An 8437-nucleotide genomic window follows, 5' to 3' on the forward strand; every position below is an offset into this window, starting at 1 on the left:
AAATTACCTCCTTCCACCGTTTTTTTCAGAATCGACTGCAAAGATGTTTGTGACAGGTGAAGGCGGGATTTTTGTTGCAGATCTACAAGATGACCTAAACTTCACTTCTATACCATCCACCGATCAACCCAATTATATGACCTATGACTCCGTGGAGAAGAAGCTCTACTGGGGTGACAGGGGTACAAAACGAGTTTATCGTGCTGATGAGGATGGAGGAAACAGGGAGGAGGTCACTTCTGGAAACGACAATGGTATGGTATAGAAAATGATTTAAACATAACATAGAATCATATCATGAATCTTGGTATATACAAATAAAAAGTAGCAAGGAATCTGACACAATATGACACTGGAATGGAGCTGATGGCAGAGAATATATTCTTAATGGGAGGGATATCAAACAACTTTGAATGTATCATGATTTTGATATTTATCATGTTTGCTTATTAAATGCTATTATCTTCTGTCTATCTATTTCGGATCAAAACAAGAAGGAAAAAAAAAAGAGAATTTAAAGTAAACCAATCGTTAGTAGCCCCCTACCCCCCCCCATTTCAAGATGTTTATAATTCATGATTTCATTTGAATCGTAGACCCACGAGGAGTTGCGATCGCTGAATCGTCACGCATTCTATACATCGCCTACGATGGGGCAAAGAAAATAACGACTGTGGATATTGGACAAGGTAGCGCATTCCAGGGAATGAGGCGAACTTTGTAAACCGGATTAACCGATGGCCCATTGTCGTTGGAGATGGATGAGGAACAGGGGTAACTTTAATCACGTAATCATACTGATGGTTCGGAAGTAGAGTTGGTGTTGTTAAAGGGATAGTTGAGTTCTATTGCAGAGGGCACTAAACAAAATAATTTTGTTGTGAGATAATGAAAAACTGGGTGTCAAATTTGAAAGAACATACAATTTAAATGACAAAATCATCTTTGTTTGATCAAAATCGGTTCAGAGACGGCTGAAATATCCATAAATATTACGATTTCTAATACTTGTGTACCACCACAAAATATTAGATAATTTGAAGAAAAAAAACGTTGACAAAACGAAATAGCGCCTTTTACGATGTATTTCTGCCAATGCCGATGTTGGCATTTTCGTGTTGGTTCTATTACGCACAACCAGCCATGTATTGTTATTTTTAATTTCTAATTTATTTATTTTTATTTATTTCGTTTTATTTCAACAGGGTAGCCCCATCAGTGGTTAAAATACTGTTATTCTTGGGGGCCCTAATTAAATAATTAATTAACGGTCACCGTATTTTTTTTTAAGTGGAGCTGAATTGGTATGGTCGTATTCGGCTAAATTTTACACGTGTTCGGGTCTAAAAATAGTAATACAGATAAAATAATAATAATAATATAATGAGAATAATAATTTTAATAATAATTACCAAAATATATAAATGCAACAAGTACAGGGATTTGCAAGGCTTGCTTTTTATATACGATTTTCAATACTGAAACTTTAATAAGAGGCCATTTTTCGCCGCTGCAATGCTTGAAATTGTTACTTGAGGGAATTGGCATCAGGTTACTCAAACGACAATGCAGGAAATGTGTCATTTCTATCAATGGTTACCCCTATCATGTCGGTAAGAGGATAACGTCATGAAATTCTTTGATTTTGTTGATGTTGATATGAATTTTCAGGACACTTGATTTTTCAGATTCTTGTATTGGTCAATTGGAAACAAGATCCGGCGCAAACCTCTCAATGGATCTGGAAGCACGGAGACTGTATACCGTAACACAGATCTACACAAAATCGGCGGATTAAGCATTGAACTCAGCCGTATGTATTTCATATTTAGAAGGGCTTGATAAAATGACATGTCATTTCAAGAAAGAATGATAAATGATAAATGGAGAAACTAAAATTTGTTTCGATAGGACAGGCTTATACTTTTGTATAAGTCTGAACACAATATGCATTAATATGGGGAGAAAGAGTAATAACATATCAATTAAAAAATATACGAAGACATGTAATACAATACAATGATGATGTGATTGTCCAATGGAAATACATGTTACGAGGTTTGTATAGCGTAAATGTCTGTCACACTTGACACCAATAACGCTCCACAATACCCCTACATTGACCTCTGCCATACGTATTTCTTATTCAAAAGGGTCATGTCAGGTGGTAGTATTCTTGAAGGCCTTTAATTGGTATGCAAAACCATGGATTTATCATGAAAAGATAACTATATTGCACTTTATTACCATTTCACGGTATTCCTTTCATTCAATACTGTAAACATGACTTTGGTGATATGATATAACAAGGTAACAGACATTATATTCCACATACTAAGAACCTTGCTCTACGATTGGTCAAAAGTAAATCACGTGATGAAAGATAGTTCTCCCAATATTGATGGGAGAAGCAAAAAATGTTCGTTACACTGAGTAGATAGTACAACTATCTACACAGTGTAACGCACTTTCACTGAAGATAGAGGTACTATATACACAGGGCAACGCACTTTCACTGAAGATTATCTAAAGCGCACTAAAAAACATGCGTAATTAAGCGCGCATTAGCAATGAGCGCAATTAAAGCAAACACATGCGCGCACCGTACACTCAAGGGGTTGGGTTAAACTTGTAACTTTTTTTGGTGTGAATTAGGGCCTAATGTCTTTTATGTAGATGCATACACGTCCTTTCTTTTTGTAGTGAAATTGTTTTAGACGTGGAATATAAAGCAAATAATCAACTTTTGGTTTCAGGCGATGGCAACTATCACTTTCTCGTCGTTTAGAATGTATACGCTATCTTTCCTCAGCTTCGCTTCGGAAAGATAGCTACATCCAGATCGTCTCGGAAGTGATAGTTTGTCCCATCACCTTCACCAACGGTAGTTATTTGCTTATTATATCCCACATACTAAGAATCTTGCTCTACGATTGGTCAAAAGTAAGTCATGTGATGAAAGATAGTTCGCCCATTAATGAAGGGAGAAGCAAAAAGTTCGTAACACTGTGTAGTTAGTACTACTATCTACACAGTGTAACGTACTTTCACTGAAGATAGAGGTTATATCTACACAGGGCAACGCACTTTCACTGAAGATTATCCCAAAGCGCACTAAAACAGGCGTAATTAAGCGCGCATGACCAATGAGCGCAATCAAAGAAAACACATGCGCGCACCGTTACCTCAGGGGTTGGGTTAAACTTAAACTTTGTTGGTGTGAATTTGGGCCTAGGTGTTTTTTATGTAGATGCATACACGTCCTTTTTCTTTTTGTAGTTAATTGTTTTAGATGTGGAATATAAAGCAAATAATCACCTTTGGTTCAGGCGATGGCAAACTATCACTTCCTCGGCGATCAGAATGTATACGCTATCTTTCCTCAGCTTCGCTTCGGAAAGATAGCTACATCCAGATCGCGTCGGAAGTGATAGTTCGCCCCATCACCTTCACCAACGGTAGTTATTTGCTTATTATAACGATCCCTCATATAACTACATTACAAAGCGTAAAAATTAACGTTTTGAATAGTCACGGGGAGACAGTTTTGGAAGTGCAGATTTCACAATTTAAATATTTCTAAATATGCATAATTATATTATACGCCACGTATATTACAAACATGCAGTATCTTCAAGTTGTACGTAATCTTATCTTGTCTCCTCAGACTTTGATTTTTAATCCATCTTGATTGCTGTGTGGGTTTAGTCATGACATGTTATTTACTTAAATATTACATTTATCAGATTAATACATTTTTGTATTTCTTGTAAGATTTGCTATTTTTCTATGTTATGGCAGAAGATCCACGACGCATATTTTTCTGTGACTTTTTTAAACAACGAACTTTCTACAAGGACTTAAACCAACCTCTCACAATGGCTCACGAGCTCACAGACTACATGAATGACCCTGACATCGATGGCGATGAAGAGCGAAAAGACCTGCGTGGTATAGGCTACTTCAATGGCACCCTCTACTGGACGAAGCACGGCAGTCACAAAGGCATCGCTGTCATGACTAATTATGATCAAACCAGTCCATCATTCGACATCAAAGAAACCAGTGAGATAAACAAACCCGTTCGATTGCTCATCATTAATGTAGATCCATGATCAATATTTGACAGAACAGAGTCTGGGGTCTATTGTGAATTTGATTCAACGCAGTCAACATTGTCATTTAAGATATAAAATGGGAAACACCGACGAAAAACACGGCTTTTTTTTCGTTATTGGTTTCTTTAATATAAATTAATGGCAGCAAATAATATTGCGCGGATTCACAGAGCTCATAGAAATATGAACTTATTGCACGTCATGATTATGTCACTATAAAAAAAACCCGATGCGGTTTTGCCACCTCATATCTAAACGAGGCTTTAAAGACAGAAGGGGGGTCGGGCTATTTACACAAATTGTACCTAAAAATTGAAGAATAATTACGTTGTAATTTTGCTGGTAGCAGGGGGCGGCGATCCCGGGGTGGGGGACGAAGGTACACGTCCCTCCTCAAATTTAGGGGGAGGGGGGGGGGGGGGGGTCGTCTCGCCTCAAAATTTGAAAAAAGTGCCACAAAAAATGTAAAGCAAATACTGACTAAAGACTGCAACACACTTTTAGGCTCTGGAGGGCCCAAGAGTGCAGCGTTTAGACAAATAAAAATGCAAAAATCTTCTCACTCGCTAGCTACGCTATCTCCATATTATCTCTCAAAATGTACAAGTAAATACTAAGAAAAAACAATTGTGGATTCCGTCATTCGCTATGGCTCCCTCGCGTACTGATTGGGGCAGGGGTGGGATCAGTCTCCCCCAAGTGAAATTCAAACGTGGTTTATTTCTAACTCGATACCAGTGATTTACAAATGTTGCTGAAATGGCATGATTTTTCCCTGAGCTTCCGGGCTCTGCCCCCTGGACCCCACCGAGGGCCCGAAGGCCTGCCCCTGGTTGCTCATCTGAACGTAATTTAATGCCTAAAATCCCTTAGCTTCTGAGGGCTCCGCCCTCTGGATCCCACTCTAATTAGTGACCTTCATGCAAGTGTCACAAATAAGGTATCAAAATATGCTCATGTGACCTTAATACATGCCTAAAACCCCTTCGCCCCTTGACACCCGCCGGGGCTTTTCCCCTGGACCCCCGCCAATTTACGATCCACATTGCTTTGCTATGCTCTACCTAATGGTAAATACTTTGCCCCTACTCCCCCCCCCCCTATTTGAAAAACGTTCCCAGGGCCTGCGTATTAACATGTAGATTTTTCTGCCACCCTAAACGTTTTTTGCTTATTACGCCACTGCTCCTCGTCCCCCCCCCCCCCGGTCATGAAAAGAAATCGCCGCCCTGGCTGTAGTAGAATATTATAATGTCGGACTTTGAAAAAAAAATCCCACTTTCCGCTGTGGCTACACATTATTGAGAGTGACATATTGAATTATTGCAGGCTATATTTTCTAGAATGTAGGCTAATGCTGAAGGTATCGGGGTCATTTCAGAGGAACGATTAAAAGTCTACGTTATTTCTTGTTCATGTTATGTCTTGTTGAGGTTTTTGATTTTAATTGATATTTTTTCTCTTTGCCTCTTAGAGGTGTTTATTCAATATTCAAACAATAACATAATTTTGCTTACAATTCAGCAAATCAATTGAACATCAATAATACACAAGTTATTTATTCAAATATAACTAAGCAAAATTCGCAGGAAAATTTCATATTTTGTACTTTCAAATGTTCGTTTATTTCTATTCTGTTAGTCATTTCTCTCTTAAATAAGTAAATCAAACTCAAATCTTTATTATCATACCCATACTTATTACGAAAAAATAATCATTGTATAAATCGACCAAAAAGCAATAGTCATTATCAAATCGATTTCGGTTTGCGAATTCATTTTGAGTAATAAAACAATATCTATCTCTTTCTAAGATTGAAAGCACGTGAAAATAAGTCCTTTAAATATGCAAAGAAGGTTTCATTTGCCTTACATGAAATGAAAGCATGAAGCACATCTTCAGTCTTTTTGCATTAAACAAAGGTCATCGTATGAGAGACCCACTTGAACAGATTGTTACGAACTGGTAACATATTATATAAAAGCTTGAAATTAAATTCACGTAGACGAAAATCTTTTATCCCAATCAAATTCCTATTAAAAACAGAGGACCATTTAAACGTCCTTCTGCAAGACATCTTCCCAATACAAACAACATTTATTTATTTTAATTTGTTCAAAAACAATCATATTATACCACTGTTTACTACTCAAAAGACTAACAGGCTTAACTGATTTTCCAAATACAAAATGGGGGATAGAGAAATTATGGTCTTTGAAAACCAAAGGTACCCTATGCTTATCATTTATCCAAATTTTTGGAATTGATTTTTGTAACTTTGTATAGTCAAAAATCAAAAAATTGTTTACTTCTCCTAGTTTTAAGGCGGATAAATAATTCATTTACTGAAACAAAAGTACCATTTTTAAAGATATCATTTAAGTATATAATACCACTTTTTTATACCAGTCTTCATAAAATAACATTTTCTTTTCAAAAAACAATATCTTGATTATACCATAAAATATTTTCGTCGACATGTTCTGTGTCTGACATTCAGCTGATGTGTATTTGTTTATGAGGTACCATGCATGTAATATTTCTTTATAAAAATATGGGACATTTCTAAGTTTTAAGAGATTTAAAGTATAATCAGTATAATTGCAATTGAGCAGTAGATGCAGCCCTCCCAAACAGTCAAACCAATGTTTACACATGTCTTTCCATTTCCTGTTGTATTATCTAAAAGCATCCCAAGCCACTTCAGCCTAAAACTAAACATCTGCTTTTTAACATCAATCATTCGTATTCCTCCTTCACAATAATCCTCAGTAACAATACATCGTTTTACCTTTTCAATTTTACTTTTCCAAAGAAATTTAAATATCAGGCTATTAAGTTTTATCAAAAAAGTAGACGGTATTGTATCAACAATCATTAAATGGATAACTTGACTAATTGCAAGTGATTTGATAAAAGTCAGTCTTCCAAACAAAGTCAGGTTTCTTTTTCTCCAGTTATCTAACAGTTTTTGCATTTTTTCTAATTTATTTTCCCAATCTATCTTTAAAGCACACTGCAGATCAGGTGCGATATAATGTCCTAAGTATTTTACTGGCTCATCTGTCCAATGTAAGCCAAAACAAGATAACGACCATCGTTGACAGGCTGTTCCAATCCAAATCAAGACAGTCTTTTCTCTATTTAACTTCGGTCCTGCAAAACTATGCCAAAAACCTCTAATTCGATTAAAATATTTTCAAAAGAATTTATATCAGATGCATAAAATAAGGTGTCATCTGCATATTGCAGCAATTTCAGATCAATACCTTATCATCAATATCTAGACCTTTGATTTCCTTATTTTCTCTCACTTTATTTGCCATTAATTCTGCGGCAATTACAAAACAATAAGGCCGAGAGGGGACACCCTTGGCGTATTCCTCTCAGAACACTAAAAGTTTCAGATAACCAACCATTTACAATTACAAATATTTGTGTATAAAATTGTTACCCACTTCTGGAAAACAGGTCCAAAATTAAATTTACTCAGGCATTTTTTATAAAAGTTACATCAATTACATCAAAAGCTTTAGAAAAATCTACCATCATAAGAGCACCGTTTTTACCGTTCCTTGTCATGTATTCAATGATATCTTTAGTAAGTCTTACATTACAAGCGCCAGACGACCTCTTATGTAACCCGACTGGTTTTCATGAATAATTTTACCAATTACTTTTTGAAAACGTTTTGCAAGCACTGTTGCAATTATTTTATAATCACTATTCAGCAATGTGATCGGCTCCAATTCTTCAGCTCTCGGTGATCCCCTTTCTTGTATATCAAAGTAATTATTCCTTCCTTTGAGTATCCGACATTTTCTCATTAGCATAACACTCGTTAAGAGCGGCAACTAAAATATCACAGATCTCATTCCAGAACACCTGATAGAATTCCGCGGTTATTCCGTCAGAGCCTGGAGTTTTGTTTTTCTTCATTGCGAATACAGCTTGTTTACATTCCCTGTGTGTTAATAAACCTTCACATATTTTATTTTCATCGTCAGAGAGAGATGAAAAATTTTGAGAAAAAATATAATCTTCTGCATTTTAACATCAAATATCTTCTTTAGTATACAACTACTATAAAAAATCAACGGTTTCTTTCAATATTTCGTCTTGTTTTTCAATAATTCTTTTCCCGTTTCTGTCTTCAGCTGATGATTTATGTTTTTCTGCTAGCATTTCTCTTTTCTAAGCTAAGAAAGTATTTAGTACTTCTTTCTCCCTCTTCCATCCATCTTGCCTTAGCTCTGATACCAGCTCCTTAGATTCTACTTTATATATATTTCCAGCTCTTCTTTTATGACCCTATATTC

The sequence above is a fragment of the Strongylocentrotus purpuratus genome, unplaced genomic scaffold, assembly GCF_000002235.5.
Source record: "Strongylocentrotus purpuratus isolate Spur 01 unplaced genomic scaffold, Spur_5.0 spur5_scaffold_21, whole genome shotgun sequence".
Lineage (NCBI taxonomy): Eukaryota > Metazoa > Echinodermata > Echinoidea > Camarodonta > Strongylocentrotidae > Strongylocentrotus > Strongylocentrotus purpuratus.